Below are 22,453 nucleotides of genomic sequence, written 5' to 3'. Positions count from 1 at the left end.
GGGACAAATTGGTCAATGGGCATTCATTTATAGTTGGGAGAAATAAGTTCTTGTATTTCATAGAAGCACAGTAGGGTGAATACAGATAACAATAATGTACCATGTGTTTCAAAAAGCTAGGAAAAAGGAATTTTTTTCTTTTGGAACAGGGGATTGAACTCAGAGGCACTTGACCACTGAGCCACATCCCCAGCCCTATTTTGTATTTTATTTAGAGACAGGGTCTCACTGAGTTGCTTAGGGCCTTGCTGTTTGCTGAGGCTGGTTTTGAACTCACTATCCTCCTGCCTCAGCCTTCCAAGCCGTTAGGATCACAGGTGTGCGCCACCACACCTGGCTTGAATTTTTAATTTTTAACAATGACAGGATAAATATTTGAAGAACGATGTGATGCTTCAGAGTTGTATTGAAACATCACATGGTGCCCCATAAACATGTACAGTTTTTATGTGTTAATTGAAAAAATAATAATAAAGTAGTTACCTCAAGGGAGCAGGAAATGGGTAAGGGGATCAAAAGACAGTTGGTTTCCATTAAAAGCTTTATAAGAGTGTTGGGTTCTCTAAACCCTATGCTTGCATAAGCCTGATAAAAAGAAATACTAAATAAAATAAGCATTTTTTGTATGTTGTGGTTTTTTTCAAGTTATAGAGATCCAACTTGACATGAGTATGACCAGTTTAGTCATAACCACCATCTTGCTCACTAGATGACCCTCATACCCATTTCAAACCCTATAGGATGAACAGGCATTAAGATAGCCCACAATTTAAAAGAAAAAAAAAAGAGCCCAGATCCCAAGCACCACAGATAACAATAACAACAAAAGAGTACTTTACAGTTTGTTGTCTTTTGAATTTCACAGGGGAATGGCTGTGTTGTGATGCCAAGTGACCTCTTCAGATTCACATTCACATAGGCCATGAAGGCAAATGTTCAGACTGAAGCCATTTGAGTCTTACTACCCAGTCTACAGTACTTTATTATAGCAACCCAAGATGATTAGGACACCATCTAAAACTCTGAAAGGATCAAAATAAGACTTCATTTATTTTTAGCTAAATCTATTTGAGAATCTAACCTCCACTTCTGTTGTTGTGTGTGTGTGTGTGTTACTGTGGATTTAACACAGGATGATCTACCAGGGAGTTAGAGCACTTGCCCTGTTTTTTTTTTTTTTTTTTTTTTTTTTTTTTTTTTTTTTTTTTAAGAGAGAGAGAGAGAGAATTTTTAATATTTATTTTTTAGTTCTCAGCAGACACAACATCTTTGTTGGTATGTGGTGCTGAGGATCCAACCCGGGCCGCACGCACGCCAGGCGAGCGCGCTACCGCTGAGCCACATCCCCAGCCCCACTTGCCCTGTTTTTAATTTTTATTTTGAGACAGGGTCTTCCTAAATTGCCAAAGCCAGCCTTGAACTTGCAATCTCCCCACCTCGGCCTTTAGAGTGAAAAACACCCCGTTAATGAAAGACCCCCGTTTCCCTGTCCAAGGAGAATCACACGAAACACAAACGCACGAGGTAGTTTATTGGGACACAGGCGCCTGCGGGTGCCCAGTAGAACCTCAGCCGGAGCTTTGGTGAACTGGCACACCGGGCTTGGGGATACAGAGATTTTTATAGGGTTTGGGACAGGTTTCGCGCGCGGGGGAAGCAACAGGTTTCTTATTGGTTTGTTTAAATCTAGCATATAGGCCACCTAGGGGGTACAGGTCTGCATTCTAATCTTTCTGTTCCTGCTTATCTGTTCCTGTTTATTCATTCATGCCTCAGGATGTGGGTGCTCTGTCCTCTCTCAACCGGTTATGTGGAAAGCACATCTGGCGCCTGAGCCTGTTTATGACCAGCCCGGTATCTTGATTTCATATCTTGGCCTTAAGTAACTGGGCTAACTGGGCTAGGGTCTTTCAAGAGTAGCTGGGACATGTTTGTGTCTGTGTGCCCAGCTTGGCTTTGTCTTGCTTTTCTTTTTTTTTTTTTTCTTTTGAGAGTAAAGTAGATTTATTCAAGGAGGGCTATGGCAATAGTTTTAGGGACAGATGTAACAGAATCTTCCAGTGAGGTAAAGAGATTGGACTCAACTCCATTTACTTTTATTTACTATGAAAAATTCTCTTTGGCTTCTTGCCCACCTTGCATTTCATAGCAAATACACATATCAGCATTGTTGGGTGCAGAGCAGGCTGAACTGTGTTGTCTGCAGGGCAGGCTGAACAGATGTTGGCTGCAAGATAGCCCACGCACTCAAACCCCCCTCTATCTGGTCCTTTATCACCTGTTTGCCTCAAGTCTGAACATTCAATCCCGCTCAAGGCTGAACACTTAACCCCCCCTTGGGCCAACAAGGCAGCTTGCAGACCCAGAGGCCCCATTAGATTTGGGCTATAAAAACTCCCTCCTACCAAGCCCCCCCTCTCTCTTGCTCTCTCTCTCTTGCTTTCTTTGTCTTTCTTGTGCAAGCTCTCTGTCTCTCTCTTGCTCTTGCTCTCTCCCTCTTCATCTCTCTTCTTCTCTCTCTCTCTTCTTTCTTTTCTCTTTGTTGCACTGCTGCAATAAAGATCTTTTGGTTGCTTTGAGTGTTGTGGTCACTTCTTTCAAGCATAGACCAAACAATTCCCTAAGAGCAGTAGAGTCACTGAGTCAGGAGAATGCAACTCTCCCTCTTGTTGCCACAAGAAAATAAGGAAAACATCCATTATCTAAAGTCTCAAAACGATGAAAAGTTAAAGTCTTCTCTTTCCACATTTTATTTGGCTCAGGATTGACCATGAAGGTCACACTCTGGAAGGTGAACTGGGTCTGGGCTCTCTGTCACAGGCCCAGAGGTGCAAGGTTACCTGGGGAACACCTCTATCAGCCACGAGACCAGCACGCTAGCTTCATAATAGAGGTTCAGAACATAAAATTAACTAGTGAGTTTAAAATTAAAGAGATGTGACTCTCCATACCTTATTGCCCAGCTCAGAGAGGCTCCTCCGAGCTCCTCCAGCCACCTAATGCGGTGGGTGGCGAGGTTAACACAGAGGCCAGGGAGAGAGAGGGGACACGCCAGGGAGTGAGCTTTTATTGGGGAACAAAAAATCCAAGGGAAAATTCCATCCCATGAAGGTGGAGGGGGGCAGCATTCCAAGGTCAGGGTCAGTGACTGGACTTCAGGTCAGTGGTCAGGCACAACCCCACACGGACAGGCCCTCACACCTGGGACAGGGAGGGGAAGGCCCTGACTCAGCTGTGCGGGACCGGCCTCCCACCCTCTAGGGTCAGAAGAATGCGACCTCCAGTCTTGTGAGCCACTTTCCCGATTCTCCGGGATCAGAGGACAGGAGCGCACAGCAGCCCTCCCCGGAAGACGGAGAGCGAGTGGACTGGGGGCAGTAGCACGTCGGGCTTGCTGTCTGTCGTCGCATAGATGAGGAGGCATAGAGCCTCCGGAGTGGGGCCACGCGGCGGCCGCGCTGGAGATGGGGACACAGTGCCTCCATCGGGAAGTCCCACTCGCAGGCTGGCCCGGGTGACGGGGCGACGGTAGGAAGATGAGCTCCGAGTCATTACAACAGTGGACGTCAGAAGGGGTCTCACGTCCTCGGTGGAGGGACATTCAGACACGCGGGTCCGCCGGAGCCAGGAAATGACACGCGGCGAACCACGCTAACGCTGATGCTGCCGCCGAAAAAGACGACCCAAGTCCTGGGGCGTCGCGGAGCCGGGGTCCACGCAGGGGGACGCACAGCCTGCTCCGGGCGAGTCCTGACTGACCCGGGTCCAGAGGACTCCGCCGCTGAATGTCGTGGACAGGTGACCTGAGATCCCCTTTATCAGAAAAAGGGGCCGTCCCTGGGTGGGCTCGAACCACCAACCTTCCGGTTAACAGCCGAACGCGCTCGCCGATTGCGCCACAGAGACCCGGGGCTCCGCGCGGCGCGTTCCTGTCCCCATCTCGGAAATGCGAGCTGCCCCGGGTTCGGGACCAGCCCCCGCGGCCGCCGTGCTGTGGCCCGTCCGGACGTGGCTCCGGCCTGCGGTCCCCCGGGTCTGGCTGCCGGCCGCCGGCTCGAGGTCCCGCCCCGCCCCCCGCGGGCGCGCCTGGCCTGCGGGGCCGAGCCGACCGGCAGCTGGAGAGGCGGAGGAAGGGGCAGGAGCGGGGACCTCGGGTGTGCGTGGGGCCGGAGGGCGGCCGAGGCCCTCAGAGCAGGGAAAAGGCCGCCCGCCGCGCCTCCTCCCCGACGGCCTCGGCCGCGGCGGGGTGGCCGGGGCAGCGCTGGCCCCGCTCCTCTTTGACCACGAGGAGGCGCTGCCCGGGTGGAACTCGGAAGCCGAGCCGTCCGAGTGACCCGAGCCGGGCTGATGGCACAGACCGCGCGAAGGACAGGGACGGCGGTGGCTTCGGTGCGACGTAACGGAGCCGACCGTCTTCCAGCGCTGGGGACCGTCCTGGTTCCGAGAGGAGCGCGGCGAACCCCGGGCGCAGCCGCAGGCGCCTTCCTCTGGGCCCAGAGAAGAGGCGCAGAACCCGCGGGGCTGAGGCTCCTGGGCCGCGTGGCACCGCGTTGCCCGGCATCTGCGTGGACGGTCACCCGGGCCTGGGGCCTCGGAGAGTAGCAGCCGCTAGTAAGTGACTTTGTAGGAATCTAGCTCGACCTGACTCAGTCATCTTGGGTGCACCTGCCACTCTGCTGGTTAGGTGACCCTGGTACGCATTCCAAACTCTACAGAATAAAAGGATTCGTGTGACACCCCGACGCCCCACTGTTCCTAACTGACCTTTGACCCACCCCTGGTTTTGACAGACAAGGCCCCCTTTGTCTAGCTCAGCAGATCAGTCCCCTCCTCCTGCCCGAGTCCGGGGTGCGCCTGGTCTTGCTGCTACCCAAGACGGTTCTGTGCCTAAGAGTCACACCTTGTGCGAATCTGCACCCGTCGTCCTCCTTCTTCAGTCTCCAGCACCTTGTCCGACACCAGGGTTCCGGAAAAGGCCGTGGCAGGTGGGACCTCTGGGGGTGGGGGGTGAAAAAAGATCCTTTTATCCTGGATGTCCCTTCCTTCTTGGTTTCTTCTGGGAGGAGAGAAACAAGGGGAGATCCGGGAGAGGCTGGAGTGGCTTCCCCAGCATCTCACTCCCTGCAGCAGTTTTTACCCACTTGTAATCAGAGCCTGAACCTGGACTGAATGCCATCGGCTCCAGGAAGGAGGGACTCGGTTTAACTCCGCAATTCAACAATGACCTGAGGAGGTTGCCTTCAGTCTTGACTCGGATTCTTTACATTTGAACAACTGATCTCGTGTTTCTAGGGAGAAGATAGGACAAGGTTTTGTTTCATCCTGCTCAGTTTAAAGCTCCAATATCTTGTAATTTCAAGATTTTGAGCATTGCCCAGAGTTCAGGGTATTTTTTTTTTTCAGATTGGGTGCTGAAATTGTAGGGATCCCCGTGGCCACAAGGAGGCGTGTGATCCTTCCTTTGGAACTATGCTCTCAGAAAGTATTAATTAGCTAGTAATGATGTCCAGTAGTTGCAGTTTCCCTGAGGCCAGGGAAAACCTAAAAATAAATAAATAAATAATAATAATAATTATTATTATTATGTGTGGGAAGCCATTCTCGCACGTGATTGGGCACCTCCCTGACTGGGTGTGAGGCTAAACTGTGTCAGAACTAATCCCCACCCTTTCTAGGTGCGAGAGCCCATCCGTGTAGGGGTGTGACTGACCATTGACCCTGAGACCGATCACTGACCCTGATCTTGGAATGCTGTCCCCTTCGACCTTCATTGGATGGAATTTTCCCCTGAATTTCTTGTTTCCCCAATAAAAGGCCACTCTCTGGCGTGCCCTGCCTCTCTCTCCTGTTAGCCCTGAATAAGCCTCGCTGCCCCACCGGGTGGCTCCAGGCAGGAGCCAGAGGGGGAGCCTCTCAGACCTGGTCAAAGAAAAAGGTAAATTGAGTTTTGTGTGTTTATTTTGATCTCACTAGTTAACTTCTATGCTTAGAACCTCTAGTATGAAGCTAGCAGGCTGGTCCCATGGCTGAATTTTGGTGCCAGGGATTGAACCCAGGGACGCTCAACCACCAAGTCACATCCCCAGTCCTTTTTATATATTTTTAAAATTTAGAGACAGTCTCACTAAATTGCTGGGGCTGGCTTTGAATTTGTGATTTTCCTGCTTCAGCCTCCTGAGCAGCATGCGCCACGGCCCAGGCGGAAACCTAGAATAATTATTTTGAATCACCTCAACTCTAGAATCGTCTAGGGTCAAGGCCCGAAGGGTTGGTGTATGAATTCAGCCTCTTCCCTCTTATTCTTCCTCATTCTTTCCACTGTGGCCTATGAAAGCTCCACAGCTTAAAGAGTACTCTATTTCCTTTGTAACTCTAAGCATTCTACTGGTTAAAACCACTATTTGGGACTGTGGATGTAACTCAGTGATAGAGCACTTGCCTAGCACCTGTGAGGCACTGGTTCAATCTTCAGTACCATAAAAAAAATACATAAAAGATATGTAAAAAAAAATTTTGGGGGCTGGGGATGTGGCTCAAGCGGTAGCGTGCTCGCCTGGCATGCTGCGGCCCGGGTTCGATCCTCAGCACCACATACCAACAAAGATGTTGTGTCCGCGGAGAACTAAAAAATAAATATTAAAAAAAATTCTAAAAAAAAAAAATTTGGACTGGGAGTGTAACTCAATTATAACACTATGTAGCACTCACAAGGCTCTGAGTTTGATCCTCAGCACCTCTTTAATTTTTTCCCCTGTGGGTCATGCCTGTAATCCCAGCGCCCGGGGAGGTTGAGAAAGGAGGATTATGAGTTCCAAGCCAGCCTCAGCAGTTTAGCGAGACCCTGCCCCAAACAAACAAAATTCTGACAGTTGTTGTGAAGGCCTCAGCAGACTACCAAAGGGGTCCTCTGGAATGAGGATATGCGCACATGGGGTAGATTTGAAAGACTTCCGGGACCAGACCCTGGGCTCTGTGGCTCAGAGGAGGAATTGTGCCAACTTTCAGAATGCATTATTCCACATTAAGGTATTCATGTAGCACTGCTTCTGACCAAGAACTCACTGACAGTTGTAACGGCTTTTGCCCATTGGTTTTATCCTTAGCTACATGGGATGGTGGAATGTCTTCTTGAAGAAGATTCAATTTCAGAACCCAGTTGGATGACAATACCTTGAGGACCTAGGTACTATCCCTCAGGATGTAGAATATGCTCTAAATCAGTGATAAATGTTCAAAATCAAATGGTGAAACTTGAAGCAGTTCTCTCATTACCACCAGTGACACATTAATGGAAATTTTTTTCCTATCACTCTTCCCTTGGCTCTGCAGATCTAAGAAAATCTTCGGTCTCAAGAGGGAAAACCCTTCGACCAGTAGATGCAATAATGGTGTTTAAAATGGGCGTTGAGACTACCATCTGGCCATCTTGGACTCCCTAGGACAGGGATTAGATTTCTTCTTTTTCTTTTTTTAATGTGGTGCTGGACATTGAAGCCAGGGTCTTGTGAATGCCTAGGAAAGCACTCTACCAAAAGAACTATATCCCCAGCTCTCACAGATTTCCAGCTATGAATATCCAGCTATGTCGGTGACGACTGCATAAATGAGGACTGTGGTGCAATTATATTGTGTTAAGTTTGCTAAAATGGAGGTAAATTCTCTGTTGTAGGGACAGACCAAGCAAGGCACAGAAGGACAGCAGGAAAGAGTTTTATTTGGCTGCAGCCAGGCTCAAAGGGCACAGATTTTGCTGTAATCAATCAATCCCCTGAACCCCGAGTTCAGGTAGTTTCAGAGTTTTATACCCAGTGTGTAAGGCGACGGGTTCAAAAGTTCACAGTCTGAGAAGTTCACATAAAAGCAGCTTTTATCTTTCACTGTCTGGATAAGTTAACCCTTCATGGACAACACCTGAGAAGGAGAGTTTCCTCCCCCCTCCCTTTCCTCCCTTCCTGCCCCCCCTTCCCTCTCCTCCCCCCTCCCTTTCCTGCCTTTCCCCCCTTTCCTCCCCCCTCCCTTTCCTCCCTTTCCTCCCTTTCCTCCCCCCTCCCTTTCCTCCCTCCCCCCTTTCCTCCCCTCCCTTTCCTCCCTTTCCTCCCTCTTTCCTCCCCCCTCCCTTTCCTCCCCCCTCCCTTTCCTCCCCCCTCCCTTCCCTCCCCCCTCCCCTTTCCTCCCCCCTCCCTTCCTCCCCCCTCCCTTTCCTCCCCCCTGGCCTTTCCTCCCCCTCCCTTTCCTCCCCCCTCCCTTTCCCCCCCCCTCCCTTTCCTCCCCCCTCCCTTTCCTGCCTTTCCTGCCTTTCCTCCCCCCTCCCTTTCCTCCCCCTCTTCCTCCCCCCTCCCTTCCTGCCTTTCCTCCCCCTCCCTTTCCTCCCCCCTCCCTTTCCTGCCTTTCCTCCCTTTCCTCCCCCCTCCCTTTCCTCCCCCCTCCCTTTCCTCCCCCCTCCCTTTCTCCCCCTCCCTTTCCTCCCCCTCTCCTTTCCTCCCCCCTCCCTTTCCTCCCCCCTCCCTTTCCTCCCCCTCCCTTTCCTGCCTTTCCTCCCCCCTCCCTTTCCTGCCTTTCCTCCCCCTCCCTTTCCTGCCTTTCCTCCCCCTCCCTTTTTCTCCCCCCTCCCTTTCCTGCCTTTCCTGCCTTTCCTCCCCCCTCCCTTTCTCCCCCCTCCCTCCTCCCCCCCTCCCTTTCCTCCCCCCTCCCTTTCCTCCCCCCTCCCTTTCCTCCCCCCTCCCTTTCCTCCCCCCTCCCTTTCCTCCCCCCTCCCTTTCCTCCCCCCTCCCTTTCCTCCCCCCTCCCTTTCCTCCCCCCTCCCTTTCCTCCCCCCTCCCTTCCTCCTTCCTCCCCCCTCCCTTTCCTGCCTTTCCTCCCCCCTCCCTTTCCTGCCTTTCCTCCCCCCTCCCTTTCCTGCCTTTCCTCCCCCCTCCCTTTCCTCCCTTTCCTGCTTTCCTGCCTTTCCTCCCCCCTCCCTTTCCTCCCCCCTCCCTTTCCTCCCCCCTCCCTTTCCTTCCTCCCCCCTCCCTTCCTCCCCCCTCCCCTTTCCTCCCCCCTCCCTTTCCTCCCCCCTCCCTTTCCTCCCCCCTCCCTTTCTCCCCCCTCCCTTTCCTCCCCCCTCCCTTTCCTCCCCCTCCCTTTCCTCCCCCCTCCCTTTCCTGCCTTTCCTCCCACCTGCCAGCTCTTACCATGGAGCCCAGTTGGTAACTTATCCTAGAAATATATAGCTAAACAAGAAACACTGACAGTTGAAAAGCGGAATCAAAGTGGCTCAAATTCTTTACCTTGTTGAGCTTCTCCTCATTCTGGGCCTGGGGAGTGTTCTGGCCCTTGACGAAAAAGCGCCCCCTGCCAGACTCTCCTTTCATCAAGGATGGAAGATCCGGAAACGGATGTGAGAAAACCAGTTTGCCCCGACGCTTGCAACCCACCCCATCGTCCGCAGAAGCGTCCGCCTAAAGCGACAAGCAGGTATTCTTACGTCCCACCGGGACAGTGAACACAGCGGAAAACACCAAAGTAACTTACGGTAAGCCTAGAAAACTAGAGCAGAAGTGTAGGAAAGACAAAGAAACGACACCCGGCGAAAGACAAGGGAAGACTAGCTAAAGACAACAGCTGCTTTTTGGTACCGTAAACGCCAGGGGAAAGCGCGAACGCAGTCCCCCACTACCACAAATTATGCAGTCGAGTTTCCCACATTTGGGGAAATCGCAGGGGTCAGCACATCCGGAGTGCAATGGATAAGCCTCGCCCTGGGAAAACCACCTTCGTGATCATGGTATCTCCCCTGCCAGGTAAGTATGAGTTGCTCGCCTTCTCGCCCACCTCAGCCTCACACGCCCTTCACTGTACACTCACGGTCACTTTACTTCACGCACTTCCGGGCTCTCTTGGCCCTTACACACAGCGGATACGACCCGTCTCGAGCAACATTCCTGCACTCGCTCCCACAACACGGGGAAATGCACCGCGTTTAAGCTTCAGGTGCCCAAACAGCAGCCCCTGCGCTGTCTCATCTACATAAATCACGCCCTATCTATGGCGTCACGCGTGGCGCCCTGCCCTACGCTACACGCCCCGCCCCTCGTCCGCTCCTCCCTCTTCCGAGCGCGCAGCTCCGGGCCGGGCAAGTGCCTTCGGCCTCAGCCTCTTTCCCTCACGCCCCGCCCGGTGTCAGGGCGGTGCGCGGAGCCCGGGCCTGGTCTTCCGGAACTGCGGGGAGGACAACTCCAAGACTCTGAGCTTCCAAGTCGTGATCAAAAAGATCGATTTGAGCCGGGCGCAGAGGCACACGCCTGGGATCCCCGTTACTCCGGAGCCCGAGGCAGGAGGATCGCTCACTCGGCGGCGAGACCCTGTCTCAAAATGAAAAGGGCTGAGGATGTTGCTCAGGGCCAGAGCGTCCCGGGTACGATTTTCGGAACTGAAAACACGCACGGTTTTTTTCTGCCCGGTTTCTTAACCCGTGTTTGGGTGAAGAGCGTATTGACCTCTTGCCAGGCACATGGTAGGCAAAGGCTGTACCACTCTATGCCCGACCCTTACCTCCCAGGATTCTTGCTGAAAAACAGACAAGTTCTCAGACATCATCTAGCCTAACGCGGAGGAAGAAGAAACGCTTCTATAAATAAAGGGTGCTCAGATATCAATTGTTGGAAATTCTGTCCAAACTTAGGATGATTCTTGCTAAAACTGACCGATAGAATTGAATTGGGGGGGGGCTGGGGATGTGGCTCAAGCGGTAGCGCGCTCGCCTGGCATGCCTGCGGCCCGGGTTCGATCCTCAGCACCACATACCAACAAGGATGTTGTGTCCGCCGAGAACTAAAAAATAAATATTAAAAATTCTCTCTCTCTCCTCTCTCACTCTCTCTCTAAAAAAAAAAAAAAAAAAAAAAAAAGAATTGAATTGGGAAGCGCAAAAGCTAAAGAGAGTTGGGAAGAGGATTAGAAAGCTCCAATAGAGCTGGTCTCAGTGGCACAGGCCTTTAATCCAAGCTGCTCGGGAGGCTGAGGCCAAAAATCACAAATTCAAACCAGCCTCAGCAAATTAACTTGTCCCTGTTTCAAAATAAATAAAAGGTTGGGAATGTGGCTCAAGTTTAAGCACCACTGGGTTATAATCCTTGGTACCAAAAAAGAAATAAAGTCAAAAACTTGAGTAGAATTTGGTTAACGTGAGAAGCTTTTGGATTAGGTCTGGAGCTCAGTGGTAGTGTTGTATCTGCTTTGGCATTTGAGTCCTCAGGTTCTGATACTGGTTTTGGAGAACAGAAACTGGTCCCTGTTCCCCAGTGTTGAAGATTGAACACCTGAGAAATGCCAAGTCAATCAGAGAAAGCAAGTTTTATTTAAGAAAGAAAGTGATAGTGACAGACTCTTCCAAGAGAAGGGGCCCAAGAGCTGGGTGTCCGTGGGAGGAGGAGCATCTCACTATTTTGTAGACCCTGGAATCCCTCTTTTAATTATTGTCTTCACTTTCCTTTTCTGGGTATGTGCCTAAGAGCGGGGAAGCAGAAGTTAATTGTTAGCATTTTGGAGTGCCCAGGAGCAGGATCACAGAAGCTAAAAACCCATGCTCCTGTTTGGTAACCAGTGATGATCACTCATCATCCTCTCTGTGTTACGGCTGTTTACCGGTGACAGTCCTTGCTTCCCCAATGTTGAAGTATAACACCAGAAAAGCACGCAGAGGCAAGGTCAGAGTGGAAAGTAGAAGTTTAGTAAAGGACAGCAGAAAAGACTTCCCCGTGTAAAGGTAAAATTTCTAAGCTGATTCTAAGCTGCAAAAGTCTGAGTTAAAGTGTAAAAGACCGGGCATTGTAAGGTTTCTAAATTACAAGGCTTGGGCTAAAAAATAATAGACCAGGAATTGTTAAAATTCCTCTGCTACCCCCGGAACCTGTAATCTCTGTAGCTGTTAGGACAATACCTGAACTGCCCAGTAAATATTTCCATTGATTCCCCGGTTGTTTATTAGCTAAGGGCTCCAAATAGCTCAGCACGTAAGCATCCAGGCCACAAAACCAATCAGTTTAAATGTGTACCCCGCTCAGGAGTGACCAATCACCCCTGCCCAGACTGTTCCCGCCAATGAATGTACTAATCATGTCTCAAAGTTGTTGTTCAATTTTCCTGCGCCTCAAGATGATTTGTTCTGATGTATGCAAAGCCCCCCACCCTCTCCAAAAAGTGTACTTAAGCTCTGCTTGACCTCTGCTCTGGGCTCTGGGCTGCTCTCCTTTCTCCAGTGGGCTCGGAGCCCTAGCATGCTGGTTCAATAAATCCCCTTTAGCCAATTGCATGGAGCTAGTCTCTTGTGGTCTCTTCCTCCGACGTTTCGCCGGTCCCTTACACCCAGAGGAAGAAGAGGACCCAAGAGGTGGAATTCGTGTCTCCCCTTTTTATTGCTAAAGACTTCTTTAGCTTTCCCGCATTTGGGTCACATTCCTGTCCTTTGTTCTGTCAAGGGTGGGGCCCAGGTGAGCCAAAGGGGTAATCTGGGCAGGAAGGACTTTTGGGTCAGCATCTTCAAGTTTGCTGGGAGCTGTTTCATTGACACTTCTTTGGGATGGGCTCTGGGCCTTGGGGACATTAACATTCCAAGAATTGTTCTGCTCCCCCCCCCCACTTCATTCTCAACATGGCCTCCATTTTGGATCTTACTCGATATTAGACCCGATTTACCTAACTACACTGACTATCTTTAAATCTGGCTTCATCTGGACCCTCCATTATACCTTAGCTACCCTGACTGGCATTGGTCCTCAGCCCTCAGGCCAGGAGGAGGTACGGAGACTGCTTTGGGGCAGAGAAAGCATGTGGGGGTTCCACACAGTAGGCTCATTTCACAGATTCTCTGAACTTCGTGTTCCCACCATTCTCTTCTACCCGTCTTCTTACAGTTGGATGCTGTAAGAACATAAACAAACTCAAAAGACCCATTTTGGGGAATGCTAATTCTAGGGGCCTAGAATTCATTGGCTGCTGGTGAATTCCAAGTGAATAAAACCGTGCGTGTTTTCAGTTCCGAAAATCGTACCCGGGACGCTCTGGCCCTGAGCAACATCCTCAGCCCTTTTCATTTTGAGACAGGGTCTCGCCGCCGAGTGAGCGATCCTCCTGCCTCGGGCTCCGGAGTAACGGGGATCCCAGGCGTGTGCCTCTGCGCCCGGCTCAAATCGATCTTTTTGATCACGACTTGGAAGCTCAGAGTCTTGGAGTTGTCCTCCCCGCAGTTCCGGAAGACCAGGCCCGGGCTCCGCGCACCGCCCTGACACCGGGCGGGGCGTGAGGGAAAGAGGCTGAGGCCGAAGGCACTTGCCCGGCCCGGAGCTGCGCGCTCGGAAGAGGGAGGAGCGGACGAGGGGCGGGGCGTGTAGCGTAGGGCAGGGCGCCACGCGTGACGCCATAGATAGGGCGTGATTTATGTAGATGAGACAGCGCAGGGGCTGCTGTTTGGGCACCTGAAGCTTAAACGCGGTGCATTTCCCCGTGTTGTGGGAGCGAGTGCAGGAATGTTGCTCGAGACGGGTCGTATCCGCTGTGTGTAAGGGCCAAGAGAGCCCGGAAGTGCGTGAAGTAAAGTGACCGTGAGTGTACAGTGAAGGGCGTGTGAGGCTGAGGTGGGCGAGAAGGCGAGCAACTCATACTTACCTGGCAGGGGAGATACCATGATCACGAAGGTGGTTTTCCCAGGGCGAGGCTTATCCATTGCACTCCGGATGTGCTGACCCCTGCGATTTCCCCAAATGTGGGAAACTCGACTGCATAATTTGTGGTAGTGGGGGACTGCGTTCGCGCTTTCCCCTGGCGTTTACGGTACCAAAAAGCAGCTGTTGTCTTTAGCTAGTCTTCCCTTGTCTTTCGCCGGGTGTCGTTTCTTTGTCTTTCCTACACTTCTGCTCTAGTTTTCTAGGCTTACCGTAAGTTACTTTGGTGTTTTCCGCTGTGTTCACTGTCCCGGTGGGACGTAAGAATACCTGCTTGTCGCTTTAGGCGGACGCTTCTGCGGACGATGGGGTGGGTTGCAAGCGTCGGGGCAAACTGGTTTTCTCACAACCGTTTCCGGATCTTCCATCCTTGATGAAAGGAGAGTCTGGTAGGGGGCGCTTTTTCGTCAAGGGCAGAACACTCCCCAGGCCCAGAATGAGTAGAAGCTCTATTAGATCTTAGATCCAGAAGGACCTGCGGTTGGTCCTGGCCTAATGCCCCGCCCCGCCCTGCCCTTCCAGGGTGTAAAGAGTAGGTGGTTTGGGCTGGGGAGGTGGCTCAATCGGTAATGCGCTCGCCTGCATGCGCGGGGCGCTGGGTTCGATCCTCAGCACCACATAAAATGAAGATGTTGTGTCCACCGAAAACTGAAAAATAAATATTAAAAAATTGTCTCTCAAAAAAAAAAATGAGTGGGCGGTTCGCAGAAGCCTGAATTTGCGCAATGGGCGGTACTCTGTAGTGCGGTTACTTGGTCTTTACTACAGCATATGTGATTCTTGCAATGAGGGGGACACGCCCATCTGTAGAGACTTCAGGAACATTCCGAAGTCCCCAGGGCACAACTAATCTAGTTGAGCAAAGCAGAATCTGTATCTAGAAATAGTTGACTTTTCTTGGAAAGAAGGTATTGACTTGGGATACTTGCAGTGATTGTTCTAATAGTGGAACTAACAGGTTCATCATGTGTACAGGAACAGCTCCGCCCTGATATCTTGCCATCTTGCTCATATTCTCAGGACACCCGGGTCACAATTCTCTGCTGTCCTCTCAGGAATATCTAATAGGAACTCTTGAACAGGAGCCAGGACCACATTCATCTCCTGGGGCTTCCACTAGGGCAGTTTTCCTACCGACCTCCTCCCTTTCGTCAGACTTCAGTGATGGCTGCCTCGCTAGCACATCCTGTGTCCTTTTCGGAAATGCCTTTCAACATCATTCTAAACCATCCTTTACACCTAAAGCCACCTCTTCAAATTTAAGGTTTCTTTTTCCTTCCCATCCCCAGCCCTTGCTTATTGCCTTCATAGTCAGAAAGGAGTGCTACCCTCTCAGTCTCATTTTCCCCTGACATGCATCAGTGGCCTGACCAATTGTGGATGTTCCTTGGTATCCCTTCCCCTCAAATGGCAGTACAAATAGTAAACAGTTATTGTTAACTGTCGGAAGTCTTTTTGGGGGGTGAGGGTGGGGGTGGGTGGGAGCTGGCATCCTGGCTCATGCCTTATGCCTATAATCTCTTTAAACTCCAGAGGCTAAGGCAGGAGGATCAAAAGTTCAAAGTCAATATCAGCAACTTATGGAGGTCCTAGCTAACTCAGCCAAACCCTGTCTCAAAATAAAAGGGCTGAGGATGCGGCTCAGTGGTTAAGTATCTCTGGGTTCAATCTCCAGGAAGAAGGAGAAGGAGAGAAGAAAAAAAGTATTGTTTTTTTTTTTTCCCCAACTGAAAATGCCTGAGGGGTCAGCTACACTTCGGTGTTGGTGGATGCCAGCATGTTGTCAACCTCTCTCAGGTGTTTGGTGACCCCCTCCTCACTGCTCTGAAACCTAGCCTAATGGGAAAGGCATGACCATGGCAGGAAGGACTGTGGTGTCCCCCGTGCCTACTCAAGTACCAAACTCAGGTCTGCAAAGTCCCAGAAGGTTCTGATATCCTGGCAGAGCAGGAGGCAGTACTAACATCAGTAGTCAAAGAAAATCACTTAGAGTCACAGGAAGCTCAGCAGGTATTTAGGACATTGCCAGTAGAAGCCATGAGTCCTACAAACTGATCTGGTGTAAGGGTTCTGGCTGTGGAAACGTACAAGTCAGAGAATTCCATCTGGTGAGCAAATTCCCGAGGAATCGCAGGTGTTTTGTTTTCCACTGTTGGAATATTCTGCAGTTTCTCCCAGGAACTAGTAAGATAACTAATGCATGTGCAATGCCTAGCTGCTGTGGCAATGCCCTCCATGAGGAGGCTCAGATAGAGTCTTATCAGCCTCAAAACCTTGATCTCAAACACTCAGCTCCTGGGAATAAAGGAACTCTCTTGTTAGACAACCATATGTTTCACTGTGTCTGAACCTGTCCACATAACAGTAACTTTATACAATGGACATTATTGAGAGCTACACAATGCTCCTAACATTGCACATTGCAGTTTAGTATGTACCTAAGGAATAAGCTGTATCATGTTGCCAACTCTGTGACCTGCTTGGTGACATAATGAACAATATGTACTAAGGATGCCAGTGACTGAATGTAACCTATTGGTATGAATACGGCTGGCTCCTGGGGGGCAGCTTTGCTTTGCCTCTGCACTTTGCTTCTCTCTGCCTCCTTTTGCTTTCCTTGCAATCTAGTTTGATGAAGAGCCATCTATTTTTCTCCAGCAGCAGGAGGAGGCTTCTTTGCTCAAATGTAAGATATATAAGCCACAGCTGAAGTCAACTTTTACTGCCTTACCAAGAGGAACAGTTTTTTAGAGTGTCAGCCACAAATGCCGTGGCTGGGAACTGCGTGGATACTGGTTTCCAGGCCTATCGGACCAACGAATATTATGACAAAAACATTAGGTTTTGTCTGCCTTTGGTGATCCTGAACCACCAGTTTCTTCTGTTTGACCGTGGACTGACTCTTTCAATTTGCTAGGCCTCAATTTCGCAAGTGTCATTTGAAAAAGAATATCAATACTTCAAAATTGTTGCATAAATCAAATGAGACAATATAATAATACAATTAGCCTAGTGTATGCCGCCTATACTAAAGATAGGCTAAAAGGAAACTAACCAAGATAAAATTTTTCCCTTTAATTATGAAATATAGAGAAAAGTGCAGAGGGTTTTCAAGATGAAGGAATAGAGGAGATTGCTTTCCTGGCTGCTCTGTGGTGAAGCCAAGAAGACAGCAACTTCTCAGCAAGTTAGGTACTGGAGAGCTTCAGGGACACCAAGTCCCTGGGGTAGAAATTCTGCTGCCTCAGATCCACACTGTTAGATGGGTGGACACACAAACAACACGAAAAAGCAAGGGAACAAATCACCCCAAATAAATCAAGATATTCCAACAACAGAATCCATCAACACCCCAGTGGAAGAAGAGTCAGAGAAGGAGTTTAGAATGTACAGCGTTAAACGACAAAACCAAGGTTGGTACAAGGAGTGAAATCAGAGAAAATACAGGAAGTGAACATCACTTCAATAAATAGAGATTCTAGGAAAACAAAAACAAGCAGAAATCCTTGAAATGAAGAAATCAATAAACCAAATTAGAAATTCAATGGAAAGCTTTGTCAACAGACTAGATCACTTGGAAGACAGCGTTTCAGGCAATGAAGACAAAATGTATGATCTTGCCAGGCATGGTGATGCACACCTGTAATCCCAGCAGGTTGGGAGGCTGATGCAGGAGGATTAAGAGTTCAAAAGCAGCCTCAGTAACTTAGTGAGGCCTTAGGAGACTCAGCGAGACTGTCATGTTTACATAACATGTAAACCAAAAAGGGCTGGGGATGTGGCTCAGTGCTGGTTCGGGACCAGCCCCCGCGGCCGCCGTGCTGTGGCCTGTCCGGACGTGGCTCCGGCCTGCGGTCCCCCGGGTCTGGCTGCCGGCTGCCGGCCGCCGGCTCGAGGTCCCGCCCCGCTCCCCGCGGGCGCGCCTGGCCTGCGGGGCCGAGCCGACCGGCAGCTGGAGAGGCGGAGGAAGGGGCTGGCACAAGAAAAAAATGCATATATATATTTATATATATTTAAAACATTTTTTACTTGTTGATGGACCTCTATTTATTTGTATGTGGTACTGAGAATTGAACCCAGTGCCTCACACATGCTAGGCAAATGCTCTTCCACTGAGCTACAACTCCAGCCCTATGCATATATATATATATATATATATATATATATATACTTTATAAAAAATATGGTTTATATGTGTGTGTGTGTGTATATATATATATATATATATATATATATATATATATATATATCTTGAAAACAAAGTTGACCATGGAGAAAAGATGTTAAGAGACCATGGACAGAATGGCTTAGAAATATGGAATAAGGGCTGAGATTGTAACTCAGTGATTGTGTGAGGCACTGGGTCCAATTCTTAGCACCAAACATAAATAAATAAAATTAAGGTCGAACAACAACTAAAAAAATATTTTAAAAGAAATATGGAATAAACTGAAAAAACAAAATTAAATATTTATTGGGATAGATGAAGGCTCAGAGATACAAAGAAAAGGAATGCACAATCTTTTCAATGAAATAATATCAGGAAATTTCCTAAAACTAAGAATAAAATGGAAAATCAAATACAGGAGGCTTACAGGACCTCAAATATACAAAATTACAACAGACCCACACCAAGTCACATTATTATGAAAATGCCTAACATACAGAATAAGGATAGAATTTTTAAAGACTTCTAGAGAAACACAACAGGTAACATTTAAAGGAAAACCCAAGACCCTCAACCCAGACCCTCAAAGCAAGCATGTCTTAAATACCAATCTCTGAAAGAAAATGCCAGCCAAGAATACCCAGAAAAAATAAGCTTCAGAATTGATGATGAAATAAAAACCTTCCATGATAAGCAAATGTTAAAGAATTCACAACTAGAAGGCTTGCACTATGAAACACCTTCAAGATATTTCATGAAGAAGAAATAAAAATTAAAAGTGAAACCAGCAAAGAGAGGAACTACACTAAAAGAACAGTCAATGATAAACTAATTCAAATTAAAATAAAATGACAGGGAATAAAAATCATATCTCAATAATAACATTAAAAGTAAATGCCCTAAACTCATCAATCAAAAGATGCAGATTGGCAGATTTGATTGAAAAATAAGACCCAAGAATATGCTGTCTCCAAGAGACTCACCTCATAGGCAAAGACAACCTCAGACTGAAGGTATAAGGATGAGAAAAAACATTGCCACAAAGAATTCTTAGCAAATAAAAAGAAAAGAGGGAGGGAGGGAGAGAGAGAGAGAGAGAGAGAGAGAGAGAGAGAGAGAGAGAGAGAGAGATAATACCTTTCATCCTATCAGATAATGGAATGAAATTAGAAATCAATGATAAAATAAAAAAATAAAAATAAAAAATAGAGGGGCTGGGGTTGTGGCTCAGTGTAGAGTGCTTGCCTAGCATGGGCAAGGTCCATCCTCAGCATCACATAAAAATAAATTAATTAAAGTTATTGTATCCAACTACAACTAAAATAAAATAAAATGAAATAAAATAGAAGCTACCCTTAACACCTGGAGACTACAAAATACACTATTGAATGATCAATGGATAGCAGAAGAAATCAGGGATGAAATTAAAAAATACTTAGAGGTAAATGAGAATAATGACACAACATAGCAAAATACCTGGGACACTATGAAGGCAGTACTAAGAGGAAAGTTCATTGCACTGAGCACACTCATTAAGAGAGTAGAAAGTTGGGGCTGGGGTTGTGGCTCAGAGGTAGAGTGCTCACCTAGCACGTGAAAGGCCTTGATTGATCCTCAGCACCCCATAAAAATAAATCAATAAAAAAGTATTGTGTCCAACTACAACTAAAAAATAAATATTAAAAGAAAGAGTAGAAAGTCAACAAATAAATAACCTAACATTATATCTCTAGAAAAAGAATAAACGTCACCAAAAGCAGAAGAAGACAGGAAATAATTAAAATCAGAGCTGAAATCAATGAAATTGAAATAAAAGAAATAATTTAAAAAATTAACAAAACAAAAAAGTGGTTCTCTGAAAAAGAAAATAAAATTGATAAATCCTTAGCCAAACTAACAAGGAGAAAGACAGAGAATATTCAAATTACTACTATTTGTGATAAAAAAGGAAATATCACAATGGACACTACTGAAGTAAAATAATCTATTATTCAGAACCTATTTTGAAAATTTATACTCCAATAAAATAGAAAATCTTGAAGACATAAACAAATTTCTAGAGACATATGATCAACACAAATTGAATCAGGAGGACATAGAAAATTTAAACAGATCAATTTCAAGCATTGAAATTGAAGACACCATCAAAAGCCTACCAAGAAAGGAAAGCCCAGGACCCGATGGATTCTCAGCTGAGTTCTACCAGACCTTCAGAGAAGAACTAACACCAGTCCTCCTCAAATGATTCCATGAAATAAAGAGGGAACCATTCCAAACTCATGCTATGAAGCTGGTATTACCCTGATACCAAACCAAACAAAGACACATCAAGGAAAAAAAATTTCAGACTAATATCCCTGATGAACATAGACGCAAAAATTCTTAGTAAAATACTGGCAAACTGCATACAAAAGCATATTTAAAAGATAGTACACCACAATCTGTGGGAAGCCATTCTAACACGTGATTGGGTGGCTCCCGTTAAGGGTCTGAGGCGCTCTGGCTGTGTCGAAGTTTTCCCGACCCTTTCCTGATGAGAGAGCCCATCCATGTGGGGGTGTGCCTGACCACTGACCCCGGGGACCCAATCACTGACCCTGACCTTGGAGTGCAGCCCCCCCTCAACCTTCATTGGATGGAATTCTCCCCTGAATCTCTTGTTCCCCAATAAAAGGCTAGTCCCCAGCGTGTTCACGCTGTCTCTCTCCTGCTAGCCCTGAGTAATCCTTGCTGCCCTGCTGGGCGGCTAGAGGAGCGAACCAGAGAGGGGAGCTGTCTCGGACCTAGCAATAGAAATAAGGTAACTGAGTCTGTGTGTTTTATTTCGATCTCTTCTAACTAACTTTATGCCTAGAACCTCATTAATGAAACCATTGCGCAGGCCGCATGGTAGAACAATCCAGTGGGGTTCAACCCAGGGTTGCAAGGTTGATTCAACTTATGGAAAACAATAAGCATAATTCATCACATCAATAGACTTAAATACAAGAATCACATGGGTATCTCAATAGATGCAGAAAAAGCATTTGACAGAATACAGCATCCATTCATGTTCATAACACTAGAAAAACTAGGGATAGTAGGAACACACCTCAACATTGTAAAAGCTATCCATGCTAAACTCAATGTCAACATCATTCTAAATGGAGAGAAATGAAAGCATTTGCTCTAAAACCTGGAACAAGACAGGGATGCCTTTTTTCACGGCCTCTGCTTAACATAATCCTAGAAACTCTAGCCAGAGCAATTAGACGGAGGAAAGAAATTAAAGGGATACAAATAGAAAAAGAAAAACAAAACTAACCCTATTTGTTGATGACATGATTGTATATTTAGAAGACACAAAAATCTCCACCAGAAAACTTCTAGAACTCATGAATGAATTCAGCCAAGTAGCAGGACATAAAATGAACACCCATAAATCAATTGTATTCCTGTACATCAGTCAATGAATTGACTCACAGAGACATTAGGAAAACTATCCCATTCACAGTAGCCTCAAAGAAAATAAAATACTTGGGAATAATATTATATATTAGTATTATAGTAATGCAGCCACATGAACAAAAGAGGTGAAAGAACTCCACAATGAAAACCACAGAACACTAGAGAAATACATTGAACACTTTAGAAGATGGAAAGATCTCCCAGGCCCTCAGATAGGCAGAATTAATATTGTCAAAATGGCCATACTATCAAAAGCATGACAGATTTAATGCAATTCCTATTAAAATTCCAATGATGTTCTTAACAGAAATAGAAAAAATAGTCATGAAATTCATTTGGAAAAATAATAGGCCCAGAATAGCCAAAGCAATCCTCATCAAGAAAAGTAAAGCAATACATCAATCGATTGACTGAAAGAGACATTAGGAAATCATACCACAGAGCTATAGTAACAAAAACAGCATGGTATTGGAACCAAAAACAGAACTGAAGACCAATGGTACAGAATAGAAGACACAGGGAGAAACCCACATAAATACAGTTATTTCACACTAGACAAAGGCACCATAAACATACATTGGAGAAAAGACAGCCTCTTCAACAAATGGTGCTGGGAAAACTGGAAATCCATATGTAATACAATGAAATGAGACCCCTATCTCTCACCCTGCACAAAACTCAACCCAAAGTGGATCAAGGACCTAGGTATTAGACCAGTCACCCTGCATGTGCTAGATGAAGATGTAGACCCAAGATTCCATCATATCAGCTTAGGAACCAACTTCTTCAACAAGACTCCTAGAGCACAAAAAGTAAAATCAAGTATCAATAAATGGGATGGTATCAAACTAAAGAACTTTCTCACAGCAAAGGAAAAATTAAGAACATGAAGAGAGAGCCTATGGGGCTGGGGATGTGGCTCAAGCTGTATCGCGCTCGCCTGGCATGCGTGCGGCCCGGGTTCGATCCTCAGCACCACATACCAACAAAGATGTTGTGTCCGCAGAGAACTAAAAAATAAATATTAAAAATTCTCTCTCTCTCTCTCTCTCTCTCTCTCTCTCTCACTCTCTCTCTAAAAAAAAGAGAGAGAGCGAGCCTATAGAATGGGCCATATGCACCTCAGATAGAGCATTAATCT

General features: G+C 47.5%; 3 non-coding genes across 3 annotated transcripts; 1 reads left to right on the top strand and 2 right to left on the bottom strand.

Moving 5' to 3' along the window:
- Positions 1-3,832: 3,832 nt before the first annotated feature.
- On the bottom strand, positions 3,833-3,906 carry Trnan-guu (transfer RNA asparagine (anticodon GUU)). Its single transcript has one exon. It is a non-coding gene; the product is annotated as a tRNA-Asn (tRNA).
- Positions 3,907-9,623: 5,717 nt separating this feature from the next.
- LOC144249422 (U1 spliceosomal RNA) lies at positions 9,624-9,787 on the bottom strand. The gene has a single exon (XR_013342219.1). It is a non-coding gene; the product is annotated as a U1 spliceosomal RNA (small nuclear RNA).
- A 3,846-nt stretch (positions 9,788-13,633) lies between these two features.
- On the top strand, positions 13,634-13,797 carry LOC144249419 (U1 spliceosomal RNA). The gene has a single exon (XR_013342216.1). It is a non-coding gene; the product is annotated as a U1 spliceosomal RNA (small nuclear RNA).
- Positions 13,798-22,453: the final 8,656 nt, after the last annotated feature.

Source organism: Urocitellus parryii, chromosome 11, assembly GCF_045843805.1.
Source record: "Urocitellus parryii isolate mUroPar1 chromosome 11, mUroPar1.hap1, whole genome shotgun sequence".
NCBI lineage: Eukaryota > Metazoa > Chordata > Mammalia > Rodentia > Sciuridae > Urocitellus > Urocitellus parryii.
The sequence above is the reverse complement of the archived record's forward strand: the minus strand, read 5'-3'. Positions and strand labels throughout refer to the sequence as shown.